Genomic DNA, 20,696 nt, shown 5'->3' with positions numbered 1-20,696 from the left:
TGCTTAGAAGAAAGTATATTTCTTTTTATCCCCATTTAGTTTTCTCCAGAGATCTATCATGTCTAGCCTCTCTAAAATTCTGTTTGCCTCCTTAACTTCTTTCTTGTTTATTTTGAGATTGAATTTATCAAGTTCAGAGAGGGGGAGATTGAGGTCTCCCATTAGTATAGTTTTGCTATCTATTTCTTTCTCTAATTTCTTTGACTTCTCCTCTAGGAATTTGGATGTATGCCTCTTGGTGCATATACATTAAGTAATGATATTGCTTCATTCTCAATGGTGCCTTTTAGCAGGATATAGTTTCCTTCCTTATCTCTTTTAATTAGATCTATTTTTGCTTTTGCTTTATCTGAGATAAGGATTGCTACCCCTGCTTTTTTTTACTTTAGCTTAAGCATAATATATTCTACTCCAGCCTTTTACCTTTACCCTGTGTGTATCCCCCCCTTGTTTGAAATGTGTCTCTTATAGACAGACTATTGTAGGATTGTGGTTTTTAATCCATTCTGCTATCTGCCTCCATTTTATGGGAGAATTCATCCCATTCACATTCACAGTTATGATTATTATCTGTGTCTTTCCCTCTATCCTATTCCCTCCCCTGTTTATATTTTTGTTTCTTCCTTCTCCCTTCCCCTCCTTAAGAGTTTTCCTTTTGACCACCAACTTCCTCAATATTGTCTCCCTGTGCACACCCCCCCCCTTTATCTACCCTTTCCCCTTACTATTGTTTACCTCCCTTCTAATCACCCTGCCTTTTTGCCCTTCCCCTTACCACTCCTACAGCCTGTAGGGCACAATGGATTTTTATACTTAACTGAGTATGTTACTCCCTCCTTGAACCCAAACCAATGAGAGTAAATTTCATACAGTACTCCTCTCCCTCCCTCCTTTCCCTCTATTATAATGATTTTTTTGTGTCTTTTCATGTTAGAACTCTACATTTAAGTGATTATGTTGATCCCTCTTTGAACCAGAACCAATGAGAATAAAGTTCACATGATGTTCATCTCCCTCCCTCCCTTCCCTCTACTATAGTATGTTTTTATGCCACTTTGTGTCCATAGTTTATCTTTTTCTGCCTCATCCTTTCCTTTTCTCCCATTGCAATCCCTTTGTACACCTTAATAAGGTTATTTTTTGTCATCAGATTAGTTAATTTATACCCACGCCCTCTATCTATGTATATCTCTTTTAAATGTAGCAATAATTATACAAATTTTAATATTGACAGGTATCTGCTTCTCATATAGGGATGTAAACAGTTTGCTCTTATCAAATCCCAAGTTATGTGCATGTGTGTGTGTATGTGTGTGTTTTCCTTGTTTACCTTTTCATGTCTTTCTTGTTCTTGTAATTGGAGATCGAATTTTCTATTGAACTATGGCTTTTTCATTAGAAAAGTCTGGAATTCCCTCATTTTATTAAATGACCATCTCCTTGCCTGAAAGACTTATGCTCAGTTTTACTGGGCAGTTGATCCTTGGTTGCAGTCCTAGCTCTTTTGCCTTATGAAATATCAAATTCCAATCCCTCCAGTCTTTTAATGTAGAAGCTATTAGGTCCTGTGTAATCCTCACTATAGTTCCATATTTGAATTGTTTCTTTTTGATGCTTGCAGTATTTTCTCCTTGACCTTGTAATCCTGGAATTTGGCTACTATATTTCTTGGAGTTTTCAATTTGGGATCTTTTTCAGGAGGAGTCAGGTGAATTCTTGTGATAACTATTTCACCCTCTGGTTCTAGGACCTCAGGACAGTTTCCTTTGACAATCTCTTGGAGGAGCTTGTCCAGGCTGCTTTTTTCATCATGGCTTTCCAGTAGACCAATAATTCTTAGGTTATCTCTCCTGGATATCTTCTCCAGGTCAGTTGTTTTTCCAGTGAGATATTTTACACTTTCTTCTAATTTTTCAATGTTTATATTTTGTTTGACTGACTCTTGATGCATCATAGAATCCTTAGCTTCAATTTGACTGATTCTAATTTTTAGTAAATTATTTTCCTCGATTAGTTTTTAAAGCTCCTTTTCCATATGTTCAGTTTTCATTTTTAGGGAGGTATTTTCTCCAGTTAGATTTTGAACCTCCCATCCCAGTTCACCAGTTTTACTTTTTAGGGATTTGTTTTCTTGGGTGAGATTTTTTTCCCAATTTGGTCATTGTTGATTTAAATTTATCTTCGACCTCTCTATTTTGGCTTTTGAAATCTTTCTTGAGCTCCTCCAAAAATGGTTTTTGGGCTTGAGACCAGTTCACATTTTCTTCTGTGGTCTAAGGTGTGAGTATAGAGTCTATGTTGTCCTCTGAATTTGGTTGTTCTTGCTTACTATAATAAGATTTTGTCATTCTTGATTTGACAAATTCCTTCTTGCCCACTGTGATTGCCTATGTCCTGAATTTTCAGAGTGGATATCTGCTTCTGGGGTACAGATGTGCCACACTTCTCAGGCTGGGAGGTAGGGGTTTGGACGTTAACTTTGTATGCTATAGCCTCTGGGTGTCTAGGCTGAGGCCATGGCCAGGACCCTAAGTGTTTCCCTTGAGTTACCCTGAGGCTCACAGAGTAACCTGTGGGGGAGGGGTGGTCTAGCCACTTCAGCTTTCCACCTCTGTATCCCTGGTCTACAACTCGGGCAGGCTCAGCAGCTGGTGGCCGGCTGGCAGCACTGGTGTCTGCATATTCCCCTGGTGGTGCTAAGGCACTGGCTCCACCACCCCCCCCTTGGGCTTCAGGAGCTCCCGCTGGTCAGCTGAGGTGAGGCTTGTTGGGACACCTCCTGCCCTTCACTTCAGACTCTGTACTGCTTCAGTTAAGCCCTTCCTCAATGTCTCCCAAGCCTGAGGCTATTCCCACCAATTCAGGATTTTACTCTGGGTGGGTCATTTACCTCTGGATTTTCTGGGTCAGAGAGGGGAAATCAGAGAAGCTAGAATGTACTCCACAATCTTGGCTCCTGGAAAATCAGATAGGTGATTTTTAAACATCCAGGCTAGGGGTGGTATCCCCAGGAGAAGCTGCTGTGGGCCCTGTGCTTTCTCTTACTCAGCTCCAACAGATCCTCTGTCCTGTAGTGAGAGGGCTGTGAATTACCCTTGGGGTGAGTGAGTCTGCTGGCTGGAGCTCCTTTACACTGTTGTAGTCTGCTTTCAGGTCTGTGCTGGTGCAGCCTCTGTGTGTTCCGCACTCCCCTTGCACAGACCTATGTGGGCACTTTCCTGGGCTGGGAATCTGCCCTACTCCATCTCCCAATGGGCTCTGTCACTCTAAAATCCATTTGGATTCACTTTTTTAAAGTTTAGTGATGGAATTTATGGAGGAGTTTAGCAAAGTTCCTGCTTCCTTTCCACGATGGTCTGTCATTTCTCTATGAGAAATTGGGTAACTTAATTCATCATTAGTCTTATGGAGTCATGGTTGGTCACTAAATTTTTTTTTAATATCTTGAAATACAGAGGCTACTTATGTGCCTGATTCTACTCCAATTGTCACAGGAAATGTGGCATGTTCCATTTCCAACTTAAGCTGACTCTTCCCTCTTTAGGCAACCTGGTGGCTCTACTGCACTAACACCCTGCTTCCCCCTGCTCCACAGGCTTCATCATATTAATACTGAACTTATTATGAACACCACAGCACCATAGACCACTGCAGTTTAGGACTCCAGCACTTATGAGATCCACCAGCCTTAGCCACCCTGGTAGCTAGGTTTACAGTTATGTGCTGCCATCTTGTTGTTTGTCCTTTGTTCTCAAAGAGGACCATGACATCAGGTGATGCCATGACTTTCAAATGAATTGGATTTAAGTGAGGGAGGGCCATGCAAAATCACCAGCCTCACTTTCTCCTCAGGAGCAATCTGGAACCAGTGGCAAGATATAGATCAGGATGACTGGAGATGGCCCCCATGTTCTGCTATACCTCGCTGGTCGTTGCATTTGTAACCCTTATTCCAAAGTTCATTGGTATGAGACTTTTTTCTTATTGGTGGAGAGGGTGGAGTAAATTGGAGTTGATGAGAGTTGAGGTTCTTGGCCAGTGAGGACTTGAAAGAGGTTTCATACTCTTCAAGTGCCAATCCCCTTAGTGATTCTTCAACAATGAGTCACTACATGAGCTTCTGGCTTGTAGCTTTGAGAGGGAAGATAAAGGAGTCTGACCCCATTTCAGGTTGCTGAAGGAAAAGACACTGGGAAGACATAAGAGGATATAGTAGTCTCTATCCATTCCCTATCTCCAGCTTGCTATACTGGAGACTCAGAAGAGTTTCCCTTTGGGTGAGATCAAGGACTCTTGGGCTCATTCCCAATGGGAGGGGTCTTTCATTCTGTACATTGTCTTATGTGTACCTTCTATCATTTCTGTTTTGCTGTTGATGAGATTTGAGTTGTGTTGCGGTGGGTCGTCTCTAAAGAATTTCAAAGACTCAGGTCAATTCCAAGTCAATTGGAAAGATTTATTATTGTTTTGAGGTTTCACACTCTGGCAATTGGCTAAGTCCCTTAGAGGAATTTAGCAACTTCAGTAAGGCAAGATACACAATTTTACGGAGAATATGATGCTGATTACATAATCAAGATTTACATAGAATTATGAGAACATGAGTAATATTAAAAAAAGAAGGAGGGATTTGTTGAGGGATTACATAATGGAGGAGGGGTTCCGGCCTTAGTGTAACTGCATATATGGTTATCCATAATGCATACAATTAGGGGAGTATGTATATATGGTAATGATATTATCATAAGTCTCTCTATGTCATAGGTTCACTCTAGGTCAGTTCTTTACTATCACTGATTAGGCACTAATATAGGGTGGGCCCCTTCTACGGTTAGGTGGTCAAGCGTCCTGCTCTAGATTCTGGTGGTGCTGTTTTCTGATAGGCTGGCTATTGTGGTATTGTCTGGTCAAGATGGATAGTTAGGTATTGTGGTTTTGTCTTGGGCTAAATGGATGATGTGATTGTGATTGCACACCTCTTCTTGTGGGAAAGGCTCTGGCGGGTGGTGCTGAGTGTCTATCACATGGGCAAGCCTGCTGTTTCTGTGGGAACTAAGAGTTCAGGGACGCACTTGTTCTAGTGAGTAGCGAGGCATGAGTTAGGACATTGACAAGGGGGCTAGGTAGATACAGTGGGCCTGTAGTGAAGTTTGGATATTGGGGTTGGGGGCAGTTCTGTTAGGACTCCATCACTATGATTTGTATAAATGAGTTTATTTGCTATTCACTATGTGTGTTCATTGTGGAACTGGTCTTTGGTGAGAAAGAGGTTAAGCCTTGGTTATAGAGATTGGGGTCCTCCTTATCCCCAGAAATGAAAAAACAATTAGAAGTTAGATTGAACTGATCATATCCTGTAGACTAATAATATTTAAAGCAGCAGACATATTTAAATGGTGCCATTAGATGGCTCAGTAGATAGATTACTGGACCTGGAGTTAGGAAGACAAGAATTCAAATCTGGCCTCAGACACTTATAAGGTATGTGACTCTGAGTAAGTCACTTAACTTCTGTTTGTTTTCATTCACTGGGGAAGGAAATTGGTAAACCACTCCAGTATCCTTGCCAAGAAAACCCCATGAACAGACAGTATGGTCCATAGGGTCATGAAGAGTTAGACACTACTGAACTGAACACAATAGACATAATTCTAGCCTGGTGCCCTCTCTCCCTCAGGAGAGCAAAGTGGCTTCTGGTCCCAAATTTCTGCTTCCTAGCCTGGAAAGAATGAAAGCCTCTCTTGGAAAAAGATGAGGGAAGAAGACAGTAGAGATATCTATTTTGCTACCCTTCAATCCACATAACACCAGACTCTTTGCCACACATGGGCCTCACTACACACATGGGGTCTACTCTTGTTACACATTGATAAGAGGGCTAACATCCATCCAAATCACTTTTATTTACAATGTTTTTTAAAAGTGTTCTGGTTTTGCTTATGCCACATCAGTTCACACAAGTTTACCCAGTTTTCTCTGAGACCTAACTCTTTTATCATTCCTTTTGTTGTAATGTTTCATTACATTTATATTCTATGATTGTTCAGTTATTTCCCTATTATTGAGCACTACCCCTTAATTTCCATTTCTCTGCTATAACAAAAAAGAGATGCTATTTAAAAAAAAAGTGCACATGGAAGTCATTTCCCCCCCTTTCTTTGATTTTTTTTTTTTTTTTGCTTTTTGGAGGGGGGAAGGCAGGGCAGTTGGGGTAAGTGACTTGCCCAAAGTTACATGGCTAATTTTTGTGATGTGTCTGAGACCACATTTGAACTCAGGTCCTCCTGACTCCAGGACTGCTGCTCTATTCTCTGCGCCACCTAGCTGCTCCCTTTCTTTGATTTCTTTTGGGATACACGTTACTTGGTTTTACAATTTTTACTTGGGTGTTCAATTTTCTTTTTAAATTGTAGTTTTTCTGTTTTTTTTTTTTTTAGTTGAAGGCCTAATTCATTGGTGTATTCTTTGTCTCTTTTGTTGAAGATATTTAAAGATAAACATTTTCTCCTCTGGTCTGCTTTGGCTCTATATCCAAAGTTTGGGTAGGTGTCTCATTGATATAATTTTCTATGATTAAATTCTCAATTGTAGTTTCTATAACTTGTTCTTTGACCTATCACTTTTTAGGATTAATTTGTTTAGTCTAATAAATTTTAATCCTTCCTTCAAAGGTCCTTTATTGAATATAGTTTTTATTGTTTTATCTTTAGATATGTTTGATACTTTTGTTCTGCAATTTTAAAGTGTTATACTCTAATATACTGTGAATTTTTAAAGGTGCAATGCATAATTGATTTCTACATATATGTATATATATATTCCTATTTCCATGTAGCAACCATCAGAAATCACATCTAATTTAAAAAAAAATTCTATACAGGTCCTTGATTTCTTACTTACTTTTTTGTTAGATTTGAACAGCGGTTCAATAAGGTCCCCAACAATCACTGCTTTACCATCTGTTCCTTCCTGTAATTAACTTATCCTTTATGTATTTAGATGCTATGCTATAAGATGCATGTATGTTAAATATAGATATTGTCTAGGGTACCTTTAAATATAATATGGTTTCCCTGTTCTTCACCTTTTAAAATTTTATTTTTACTGTTGCTTTGCTTGAGATCATCATTTCTACTCTTGATTTTTTTTTTAGTTCAGCTTAAGCATAATAGATTTTACTCAAGACCCTTATTTTAACTTCATGAATCTTAATGTTTCAAGTATACTTATTAGATTCCACTTTGAAATACATTCTACTATCCTCACTTTTATGGGTGAATCCATCTCATTCATGTTTGCAGTTATGATTATATGTTTTTTCCTTTCTTTGAATTCTACCCCACTCTCAATACAAAGAAGAAAAGAGTAAGAAAGGAGTATGCTCAATACTAATGATCTATAATTGATGTATACTGCTTCCACACCACTACTTTACCTTTTTGTCCCTTCACCCAGGCCCTGATCACAGCTTCTTACCTTTTCTTTCTTTCCTAGTAATCCTCATAATTAGAGGGGTAATTTTGGTTATGAGTAATGCCTCCCTGAATTTATCCTTCCTCTTAATCTCCCCTCCTCTCTCTCCCTGTTTCCACATGTTTCCCTTTTGAATTTAGGTATTTTCCTCATTGATTGTGATGAGAGTAATGTTTGCATCTAGGTGCACCAAGGTTAGAGCACTGGTCTGGAAGTCAGGAAGAACTAAATTCTAATCTGATCTCATTCACTTAATAATCCTGTGATTCCAGGTAAGTCACTTCACTTAACTCTGTCTCAGTTTCATCATCTATAAAATGGGGATAATACTTAGTACTTAATTCTCAGGGTTGTTGTGAGCTGATGCTCACAAAATGAGATAATATTTATAAAGTGCTTTGTAAACCATAAAGTGCTATGTAAATGCTAACTATTGTTATTATTGTAATTTCTATTATTTCTGCACCCATTTTTTGCACATTATATATGTGCATATGTGTGTGTTCAATCTTCCTTTGTCCTGCTCAGATGAAAACAAGGTTTATAAGACTGACATTCTAATGGGGTAGACAAAACAATTATCCCTTTAGAACTTTAATGTCACCAAACAGAATTGAGGGAGTTACATAAGAAAAACAGAGGATTTAAAGATTAGATTGTTTAGTTCCAAGAGCTTTTAGGAGGTGAAAAAAGGAAAGGTAAAAAGGAGGAAGGAATGGAACTTATTGGTTTTTTTTTTAAACTGGGTAAATAGGTAACATTCAAATACTGAAGAGTCTGGAAAATAGACCCAGATGAACTGAACCATGCAAAGTATCAAAACTAAGTGTAATCTTAATTAAAAAAAAAAGCAAACTTGATATTTTATTTTTCATGTGAAAGGAAAAATCAAATCAGTTAGCGATATGTACTAAGAGGTCATACCATACTACTTTGATGGCTGAGGAAAGTGGGCTCAAACTTAAAATGTTTTGCTGAAAAGCCTTTGCACCACCAAGTACATTTCCAAAGTTGGCATAGTTGAAGTCACTCCAGAAAACGAAGTTGGCAGATCAGCTGCCAGATTGTATTTACTGCTGGTCCAGCTCTTGCAGTATGTTCCTTACTGGAACTTGACTATCAGCAAGTGCTTGGATCTTTGATGACGGGACATTTGAAGCTCACAAATTTTCAGTCGTCTCCAAAACTCTACCTAAAAGAAGGAAAGAACAGATAGAACAGAGAGAGAAGCAGCAACAGGGTAGTGCTCATGACTCTATTGACTATCTGAGTAGAGAGAAGTTGTTAGAGCTATCATTAGATAGTCCTTTCCCTGCCTGGAAGCTTACGGCAGTTATTGCCAGGATTATCCTAAGGAAAGAGAGATCATGTTATCCCCATTGTAGTCTTTTGAATACATAGTCAGTTCTGGCTTAGTAGTCAATTGAAGTGGCCCTTTCTTCACCACTAAGTAAGTGGATGAGAAAAAGTTACAAAAAGACTACCATAGTATGAAGTGGAGAGCTAAATCCCTTAATTCCAAGTCATCAGGCACTTCTAGAGGCAGGTTTAGCAATGAAGCATGCTCCCAGGATTGAGTCCTCATTGGCTAGTTCTTCATTACAAGTGACACAGTTCACTCTATTTCCTTTACCTATTCCTTTGCACTGGCTATTTCTCATGCCTGACATTCACTCCCCCTGCCCCAGAGAGACCCTCTCTTCCTCCAAGACTCAGCTGAAGCACCATCCTCTCCACAAAGCCTTTTTTGATCCTCTCAACTAGAGTGCCTTCCCTCCCAAATAAGTTTATGTATAACTACTTTCCATGTACTTGTATTTAGAATATAATTTCTGGTTAATTATTTTTGTAAGATATTTCATGGGGGGAGAGCTGAGGGGCTAGTTTGTTTTTTCCCTAAGTGATGGAACAATTTTCTATCTTGATTTTCTCAGGAGTACACCAGTGTGTGTGTGTGTGTGTGTGTGTGTGTGTGTTAGTTTTTGTTTTTTTCAATTGCTTTATTAACTTCTGGTTTATATCATTCACTTCCTCCAGATTTTGAGTTACAAATTTTCTCCCCGTTTTTCCCCTACCCATTGCCCAAAAATAGCGGTCCTACAGGATAACCCCTCCTCCAATCTGCTCTCTACCATATCGTCTGCCATACCCCCTTCGACTTTTCCAGTAGGGCATGGTGGATCTCTATGCCCCAGTGCCTGTATATCTTATTTCCCAATTACATGTAAAATAGTATTATTAATAGTATATCTATCTATCTATCTATCTATCTATCTATCTATTTAAACACATGATTTTAAAACTTTGAATTGCAGATTCATTCCCTTCCTCCCTTAATTGTCACCCATCCTTATGGGGAAGATAAGCAATTCAGTATAGGTTGTACATGTACTATGCAAAATATTACCATAGTAGATATATTGTAAAAGACTGACTATATTTCCCTCCCTCCTATCCCACCTCCCACTTGTTCTATTCTCTTCTTTGATCCTGTCCCTTTTCAAAATTGGGTGCTTCCAACTTCCCTCCCCCCAAGCCTGCCCTCCCTTCCATCATCCCCTCTCTCATCCCCTTCCCCCCTACTCTCCCTATTTAATGTGTATGTCATTCCCTCCCTGAGCCAAATTCAATGAGAACAAGGTTGACCCATTCCCTTTTGCCTTCCTGTTCTTCCCCTCAATTTTAACCATTTTTCCTTGCCTCTTCTATATGAGATAGTTTGCTCCATTATGTCTTTCCCCATCTCCTCTCATTATATTCCTCTCTCACCTCTTAATTTCACCTTTTGAGTATCATCCCTTCCTATTAAATTGGTCCTGTGCCCTCTATGTATACCTGTAAACACATATACACACATTCACATATGTATTCATATGCCCATATACCCTCTTGTGTAGACATATATATATATATATATATATATACACCCTCTTGTATAGATATATATATACATACATACATACATACATATATATATATATATATATATATATATATATATATATATATATATACACACACACACACATTTCTATTCCCTTCAACTGTTTTCATACTGAGAAAAATTTCATCAGTTACAATTATTGTTTTTCCATGTAGGAATATAAATAGTTCAACTTTGATAAGTTCCTTATGATTTCTTTTTCCTGTTTACCTTCTCATGCTTCTTGTATCTGAATGTCAAATTTTCTATACAACTCTGGTTTTTTCATCAAGAATGCTTGAAAGTCCTCTATTCCACTGAATGACCATATTTTCCCCTGACACATGATACTCAGTTTTGCTGGGTAGGTGATTCTTGGTTTTAATCCCAGCTCCTTTGACCTCCGGAATATCATATTCCAAGCCCTTCAATCCCTCAGTGTAGAAGCTGCCAGATCCTGGGTTATCCTGATTGGGTTTCCACAATATTCAAATTGTTTCTTCCTGGCTGCTTGTAGTATTCTCTCCTTAATTTGGGAATTTCAGAACCTGGTTATAATATTCCTAGGAGTTTTCTTTTTGTGATCTTTTTCAGGAGGTGATTGGTGGATTCTTTCAACCTCTATTTTGCCCTCTGGTTCTAAATGGGCAGTTTTCCTTGAGAATTTCTTGGAGTGTGATTTCTAGGTTCTTTCTTTCATCATGGCTTTCAGGTAGTCCAATAATTTTAAAATTATCTCTCCTGGATCTATTTTCCAGGTCAGTGATTTTTCCAATGAGATATTTTACATTACCTTCTATTCTTTCATTTGTTTGGATCTGTTTAACAGCATCTTGATTTCTCATAAAGCCATTAGCTTCCATTTGCTCCAATCTAATTCTGAAGCAATGATTCTTCTCAGTGAGCTTTTGAGATTCTTTTTCCATCTGGCAAGTTTGGCTTTTTATGACATTCTTCTCCTCATTGCCTTTTTGAGGCTCTTTTGCCATTTGAGTTAGTCTGTTTTTTAAGGTGTTATTTTCTTCTGTCAGGTTGTTGACTCTTATTTCATAATTTTCTTGCATCGTTCTCATTTCTCTTCCTAATTTTTCCTCTACTTCTCTTATTTGATTTTCAAAGTCCTTTTTAAGTTCCTCTATGGCATGTAACCAACTCATATTTTTCTTTGAAGCTTTTGGTGCCGAGGTTCTGACTTCCCTGTCTTCCTCCTGTTCCATGCTTTGATCCTTTTTGTCCCCAAAATAGGAGTGTAAAGTTGGGTTGCTCTGTTTATTTTGTTTCCTTTGCCTGCTCATGTCACCACTCAATCACTTGACCCCTGGGCTTTTTTGCCACAGTAGGACTCTGCCACCAGACAGGGGAGCTTTGTCCCAAATGCTGGGGTTTTCTCAGCTGCTGGAGGTATTGGTTGGGTGCCCTTGCTGAAGCTTCCACATGCTCTGACAAGCTGGACACACACCCCAGGACATCCACCCTAGATCTCAATCCAGATCCAAGCAGGTTAAAGCAAGAGCAATTACCCCTCAGAGTGGTTCTTGGTCCCCCTACACTCTGCAGGCCAGGAGCTGAAGCTGACACATGGCTCTGGCTGGTGATCTGAATCCCCTCTAGGCTGCAGCTGCTCAGGCCTGCCCTGGAGCTAAAACCTCTGGATCTCATGGGGCTGTGCTTGCCAATTCCTGCCAGCCTGCCGGGCTGTCCTCAGCAGGAGGTTAGCTTCTCTGTGTCATTTTGTGGGTTTTGTAGCTCCAAAGTTTGTTCAGAGTCCCCTTTTACATGAATTGGAGGGGGTGGAAGCTGGAGCCCCACAGAAGTCCTTTTTCCACTCTGCCATCTTGACTCTGCCCCCTTGTGTGTTAGTTTTTAAAGAAGTATTAGAAAGAATTTTATTATGAGTTCAGCAGAAGAGGCAGTCAGATAAAGGTATAGCTCCCCCTTCAGTCTCTGTTTCAAATTATATAGAATTCACACAAGGGTCAAAGGACAAACAGTTGGTTGTCTTATGGACAGTTAGGCAGTTTCCAGGTAAGTTTCTTGAGATATATATCACTAGAAAGTCTTCAATATAATTTGGGTGAAGTCAAAACTTGGAATCTAAGCTTCCTTGAAGTGGTCTTTGGCTTCCTTGGAATATCTCTAAGGTCCTTGACCTCTATGGTAAGCTTTGGGTTAGACAATTTCTAGTAACACAAATCTAGGTTCAAGCAATATTAATAAATAATATTTCCCCCACAGTTCCCACCTGGTTAAGCTACCGGGGGTTAGCATTTTATCAGTTATTTTAAATGGGGGGGGCAATTTGATTTATTTACTCAATTGACTCCCACCTTTACATATATTTAGATATTTAATAACAATAACATATAATGCTTTAAGGTTTGCCAAACACTTAGCATATATGATCTCATTTTAATCAATATAAATTTTATCTCTGTTAAAGGCAAGTATATCTATATTTAGGTTGTTGATCTGTGGAGTTCCCTGATCAATTTGGTTATAATAAGCCTACTTTTGGGACTTTGTTTTTATCTTCTATGGAGAATGAGAGGACAAGAACATATCCTATACATGAGACATGATTTGGTTGTCTGAAATTTCTGTGAGTCAGAGCTACAACTCTGTGGCACTCCTATAAAGGGAGATCAGTTGTAAAGTTGGATCCTTTTTTGCTCTTTTCCTCCATTTTCCCCCTTTTGGGGAAATTCGAGAAAGTTGAGCAAAGTTTAGAGACCTGGAGACTGGATATGAGACTTTAGTCCAGAAAGGATGCCTGCTGTATTTCAAATGGAGCTACTTTAACCACAAGAGTTACATTTTAAATTCGGAATTGTTTCAGGCTTTATTGAATTGCCCATCCCCCACTCCTCACCCCCAGCCTCAGAAGACTCCAAAGTTAGATTTTGGTGGCTGTGAAAATGAGTTGAATAACAATTATCAATTTGTTTACAAACAATCCAGTTTACATAAAGGACACTGATTGTGTGTATGTGTGGGTATCTGTGTGTACTATAAGACCATATCCTCTGGTCTCAAGTCTTACTTAGCTCTTAGTGACTGTAATGGTAAGGGTAATTTGAAGATCTTCCCTACCCCTTAATAGCCCAAATGTAATCACATGGAGCCCATGGTGGGAGAAGCTTGATGAATGGGTGGAGCAAAGCCCAGAGGAAGCTGGGAGTCAGAGTAGTTAGAACTGGAGGTAAGAGAGGACTCAGACAAGGAAACAGCTAGGTATGGTATGGCTCCCTTCGGTGTTATGGTGTATTAACTTCTTCGTAGTAGATTTTCTTCAATGTAGTTTTCTGGTGTTGGAATTTGATTTTCTGGTGTCCGAATAAATATTTTGCTTCTGTCTTCTATATGGAGAGTCTGTTATATTTTGCTATTCAGAACTATGCTAGCCTTTCCCCTTTTTTGGGAAATCAGGAAAGTTGAGCAAAGTTGCTATTGGTGGATATTGAGTTGGCACTATGTAATGGAAATGCAAATTTAAAGATCTTCCCTGTCCCTAGGCTAAAGTACACCTGGAGCCTGGGGTGGGAGGCTTGTTTTTAAGTTGATACTTTTTGATTGGCCAGTGGGTCCAAAAGGTTGTTACATTCTCTGAGCTAGGAAAAGGCTATATAAGCCCTGATGTGTAGCTTTGTTTTTGGGGGCTCACTTTGAGAAGTGTTCTGTGATTTGATATGGATTCTGGGAAGCCGTTGTCCGGAGCCCCCCAGGCTTTGAAAAACCCAGATGTTGAAACCCAGATGTTGACTGGGTATGGATGTAATGGTTGGACAGTTTGAAATCTGTCTACTAGATCTGTTTCTGTCTTGATAATTCTACATGTATACTTTGAAGTTCGGGGTGCTGACCTTTTTCCCCTGAACAAGGTAAATGATATATGTCTGACTGATTAAAGTAAGCTTGTTAACCCATTTTGAGTTGCTTTCCTTTAACAAAGCAGATGATCCAAGAACCTGTGCTGGCAGCAAACCCTGAGGACTCTTGGGGTGCTTGCTACACACTATAGTGACTGAATGAGAATGACCTCAGACTAGCCCACTGAAGCTTGGGAAAGAATATTTTGTTTGTTTAATTTTATTTCAAAAGCAGGATTTTGTCTTTCTGTTATGAAAAATACTCTTTACATTTTTTTCTTTCATTTTTCTCTTCATAGAAAGTAGAATTTGTTTTAAGAGTCATAGATAATTTGGTTCCTGGTTATATCCCAGAATTATTTTTAGTAATTTTGATTTTGTTTTACTAGGTTGTTTTTTTGGTGTGTGTGTGTGTGGTATAACAAGCTTATCTTAGCTTAGCTTGGTTTCATCCCACTGTAATTACTGCATTTATTGATATAGTATATATCTTAAAAGTCTAAATGTATAATTACCTTTGCTATGTACTGATACTTGAAAATTTATTGGTACTGTTTTCATGACTTAAATTCTTGTCTTTTGTTGTACTATTTGTATTGCTTAAAGATGATATGTTAACCCAAAAGACCACTTTTGTTACCAAAAGGTACATTTGTTAATTGCATTAGTATTTGTGTATTAATGTGGACACACTTGGAGCAATCTCTAGAAAAGATGAGAGCTAAGATAACTGACAGGTACTGTCTTGCTTTTGCAGTTGAAAAGCATAAAGGTCTACTCTTATCAGGAAAAGACCTAGACCTTGAGAATGAGGATATTTTAAGGATATTGGGCAGGAAAGTAAAAGGATTGAAAGAGTGTGCAATTAAGGTCACTGATAGATATTAAGGTAAGTGAGTCAACTTAAGAAGGTTTTCTAATCTTGCCTGAGACTTTTGACCATGAAGATGTACATGAGGAATTAACAGTAAGTAGGAGTTTCAGACTTGTCCATCCTTTGAGGGTGAGAAACTCCTCAAAGAAGTTCCTTCTAATCAGAAGACATAAAAGTACCAAAGGCCTAAAATTGGCATTTGCTTTGGACAGAAACCATGTCCCCCAGAAGAACAGTCCTTGGAGACTTGAGATAGACAGTCAAGAATGCACACTGGAAAGCCCCTTAGGCAGATACTATCAGATAGCCTAACAGGGATAGCTGCAGAGGAGGTGGAAACCCTCTTAGAGGCCTAACCAGATCTTATCTGGCAGGAATGTATACAAATTTTAGCTCAGATGTTTGAGGGGGGTGAATCAGAAGACCTTTTTGTCTCTAATACAATGAAGTAAGAAGGGGAAAGGTCTGATTGTGGGTCCTTAGATTCAGGAAAAACTCCACTGCAGACACTGTTTTAGGGCTCCGCACATGACCTTCCTATGGTTGATAGATAGCATCAGATCTATGCAGACACAGAAACACTTGTCAACAATGATTGAGGTGAGACAGGTACTCCTGAACTTCAGAGATCAACATAATCCACAGAGCTCAGCCACAGCAAGTTCCAGGTTTTCTCTAGAGTGAAACACAAGGGCAAAGCAGGACAATAGCATGGCCCATGTTGAGTTACAGAACATGAGACACTCAGGTAAAAGATGGAGTAGTGTTTAATCCTATTCTCTTTGGAGAGGTAAAGGATCAAGGGAACGGAAGGCATAAAACCCTGACATAAGCCTGCATGTCCAGACACTCTAAAATTCACTGGAGTGTCAGCATGACTTGAACTAATTCTGTACCCCTCATTACCCACTCACCCCCAATTCTAGTAGGATACTGTAAGAAATAAGCTAGGATCCAACACCTGCACACTTTTGCCATCCATGCAAATTGTGCAGAGGCTTCCAGGAATATAAGAGGCAAGAGGTTCCAGTGAACACCACAAGTGTCCCAACTGTTAAGCCTCTATGATGAATCCTGACATATTTGAATTTGGGGGCTCCTCAGTAGCACAAGAGTGGAAGGCCAGGTTAAGGTTGCAACTCAGCAAGAGAACAGGCACACATTCTCATTTCATGAGTGGGATGTAGGACGTAGGATGTGTTCCAGGTGCAATCCATAGACTCTAGCTCACTAATTCCTGACCAGAGAAAGATCTAGGAAGATTCCTCAGTCTGTGATAAAAGACCTCAGAAACCCTCAAAGGAATGCTAGCTAATGGCATCATTATAGAATCCAGCAGCTCTTATGCATTAGCCACAGTAGTGGTAACTAAGAAAAATGGAAAGATATAGACGTGTGTTAATTATCAAACTTTGAACAAAAAGCCTAAAGTGGACCAGTACACTATACACAATGCACCTAATTGTCTGCTAGGCAGCAAGTGGTTTTCAATCTTGGATTTATATAGTGAATAGTACCAGATTCCTATGTCAGAGGAGGACAAGGATAGGCCTGCTTTCATCATTCCAGGGACTCACAAGATGAAAAGTTAATTGATATAAAGTAATTGAGAGACTGCGTGACTTGCCTATTTACAAAATAGGCCTAGGGAATGGAGGGAGCCCTATCAAGAATATTCATTGCAATCATCTATTACCCAGAGGAGAGTTAGTTATACTTTTTTTTAGAGGGGAAGGCAAGGCAATTGGGGTTAAGTGACTTGCCCAAGGTCACACAGCTAGTAAGTGTGTCAAGTATCTGAGGCCATATTTGAACTCAGGTCCTCCTGACTCCAGTGCCAGTGCTCTATTCACTGCACCACCTAGCTGCCCCAGTTATACTTTCTAATGAACAGGTGGGGAGAACTAATGGATATTCACTTAGCAAGAGGCCGAGAAAAAGAAATGGTATGCCAACTGTATAAAAACTTTCTGACCCAGATATGGGTACTAAAAGTGATACATATAGTGAAGGAAACTATTATTACAGGGCAGGAGAATTGAACCCAAAGGAAACTCCTTTCCTGACAAAAGAAGCCATAGAGACTGGCAGGGTACAGATTCAACTCACAGAGCTTGAAAATACTGATAGCCAACCTGGAATGGGTGCTAGTCCAGGTATAGACATGCAAATCTTCAATGACCTTCATGGTTGTTAGCCCATACCAACTATGAGCTAAGACAGAGTCAGTGACAAGAGAACCAGGCCTATTAGACCAGTCACTAGGCTAAGGAAACCATGTTACCAGTAAACCCAAAAATACAGTTACACATCTCTGGCCAACAATACTAGAGACAGATTATGTGAAAAGTACTGTGCATATAATTGCATGTTTATTGCTATACATATGAATTACTGCATATTTGAGAATGCTTATTTTTATTTTGCTGTTATGTTCAATTGACTATGTTTTGTTATATTCATTGAATATTAATGCCTGTTTGTGGATTGCTCCTTATTGCTGATCCTTATTGTTAAACTGCATTAGATGTATAATAATATATAGCTGTGAGGATAACAATAGGCATACATATGCCTACTGTTATCATTGCATCTAGCTATCTTTGCTTTGTTAGCTAGCCATGATTATTGCTTTTGATTATTTGATGTGTACTATGGATATGCATGTACTTCTGAAATGTGCATGTGTTACATATATTTTTTTCTGCTGTAGTACCCTAAAAGGTGAACCTCCATATGGTGCCATGTCTATTACGTGTATGGTTAATGAGCATTTATTTTATTTCACTTTCAACAGTAACAAAGGTTGGTTGCTTGGGACAACAGGAAAACCATCCTTGTTGTTTTAAAGCACTGATATTTTTATTTATGCTGCACATTTATGAATTTTAGACCTTCCCCAGATGATTTTTGCAAGGGACTGCAAAGAGTTTCAGTCCAAGGGAGAAATGTGACCCCTAACCCAAAGCCCATTGGTGTGGGACTCTATCCTTATTGGTAAAGATGAAGGCCTTGCCCTGTCCTTTGCGAAGGGTGAGGAGGAGTTGTGGAAAGCTTCAGCCTTCTATAGTCTTTTGAGACACATCAAAGTTCAAGTCCTCTTTTGGATTCCTTAAACATCCAATCAGTTCTGGAGCTTCTGGCTTTCATCTTCAAGAAAGAAGATACAAGAAGACAAACTCACTTCAGATCACTGAAGAAAAAGACTCTAGGATGATATGAGAGAAGGAAGCAGTCTCCGTTAAGGCCCTGTCTCCAGCTTGTTCTCCTAGAGACTGTGTCCCACCTTGAGATTAAGGACAGTCACTTTGAGCTGAGCTCATTTATCTCACTCCCAATGACAGACCTCCTTCATTCCGTATTGTCAGGTATATATTCTCCTATGTATATCTGCTCTCATTTTCATTTCACTATGATTTGGATATATGGCTTTCTTTACTATCACCATGTGTGTTCACTGTGGAGCCAGTATTTGATAGGAAATGTCCATAGAGCTTAGGGTCCTCCTTTCCCCCAGAAATGAGAAAGTGACAAATTAGATTGAACCTAATTGTATCCCCTAGACTAATAATATTTAAGGGACAGACAGATATAATTTTAGTTTGTCTCTAAGGAGAGTAGAGTGATCTCTGGACCCGACCTCCTATTTCTTCTCCTGGCAGGAATGAACATCTCTTTTGGAGAATGGTAGAAAAAAGAAAAGACCAGTGCTGTCTATCTACCTCCCTCAGAGTCACACAATGAGAGTTCCCTCATCATACCTCAGTCCCACTACACAAATGGGGCACATCCCCCACCTATATTTACTTCATATATTTTTGTTGTTGTTGAGTATAGCAGCAAGCACCCCAGCGTCCTCAGGGTTTGCTGCCACCACAGGTTCTTGGATCTGCTTTGTTAAAGGAAAGCAACTCAAAATGGGTTAACAAGCTTACTTTAATCAGTCAGACATATATCGTTTACCTTGTTCAGGGGAAAAGGTCAGCACCCCGAACTTCAAAGTATACAGGCAGAATTATCAAGACAGAAACAGATCAAGTAGACAGATTTCCAAACTGTCCAACCATTACATCCATACCCAGTCAACATCTGGGTTTCCACATCTGGGTTTTTCAAAGCCGGGAGGGGGCCCTGGGCAACGGCTTCCCAGAATCCATATCAAATCACAGAACACTTCTCAAAGTGAGCCCCCAAAACAAAGCTACACATCAGGGCTTATATAGCCTTCTCCTGGCTCAGAGAATTTAACAACCTTATTGACCCACTGGCCAATCAAGAAGTATCTACTGAAAAACAAGCCTCCCACCCCAGGCTCCAGGTGCACTTTAGCCTAGGGGCAGGGAAGACCTTTAAATTTGCATTTCCATTACATTGAGTTGTTTCAATTATGTCAGACTCTCTTGTGACCCCATTTTGGGGTTTTCTTAGCAAAGATACTAGAGTGGTTTGCCATTTCCTTCTCCAGCTTCATTTTATACATGAAGAACTAAGGCAGAGTTAAGTGACTTATCCAGGGTCACACAACTAGTAAGTATCTAACTCGGGCCTTCCTGATTTCAGGGCCACTGGTGCTCTACCTAGCTGCCCCTCTACTTTATATCTGTGGCATACATTTGTATATTGACTGTAGTTGTTTCCTTCCATTAGAATGGAAGTTTCTTGTCCGTAAGGATGGCTTCATTCTTTATGTTTCTATCCCCAGTGCCTAGCACAGTACTCGGCACAAACTAGACACTCAATGACTCAACACGTATTTAAGCACCTACTGCCTTCCCAGGCATAACAGGAGCAAACCCTATATACAAGCTCTCAGTGAAATGGGGGAGGGGGAGCAGGGAAAGACCAGTATCTCTATCTATCTATATGGCATAAACATAAAGTTAACAAATAAAATTACATACAAAATAGTTAAATACTATCATTTCTCAGGTCAGACTTGCCAGTTGTAGTCTGTGGTCTGTCCTAGGTCCTATTTTCTTCTCTGTCTATACTAGCTCGGTGATCTTATTAGCTCCCCTGCATTGGATTAATATCTCTATGTAGATGACTTTCAGTTCTATTTATCAAGCCTTAAATTCCTCTCCTAACCTCTAGTCTCACACTACTAAGGACTTATTGGACATCTTGAATTGGATATGCTGGAGCTATTTTGAACTCATTATATCCAATAAAGAACTCCCCCTAGCCCCAACCCTTCCTTCTTCTGAACTTCCCTATTATTATTTTTTTAAATTTAAGTTTATTTGTTTACCTTTAGTTAACAACATTTAGTTCCACAATCCCTTGAGTTTCAAATCCCCCCCTCCCCCTCTCATGGCCACATGCAATCAAATATAGAATCTCCAAATACCTTCACATTACACTTTAGTCAAGTTGTAAAGAAGGATTATAACCAATGGAGTGAACAGTAAGAAAGAAGAAGCAAAACAAAAAAAAGAGAGCAAGTAGTTTGTTTCAATGGGCATTCAGACTCTGTGGTTCTTTCTCTGGATGTATGTATTCCTTTCCATCATGAGTCTTTTGGAGTTGTCTTAGAACCTTGCATTGCTGAGGGAAGCCC

Source organism: Petaurus breviceps, unplaced genomic scaffold, assembly GCF_028583685.1.
Source record: "Petaurus breviceps papuanus isolate PSGF00001 unplaced genomic scaffold, PetGlider_PUasm1.0 183, whole genome shotgun sequence".
Taxonomy (NCBI): Eukaryota; Metazoa; Chordata; class Mammalia; order Diprotodontia; family Petauridae; genus Petaurus; species Petaurus breviceps.
Note: the sequence above shows the minus strand (reverse complement) of the source record.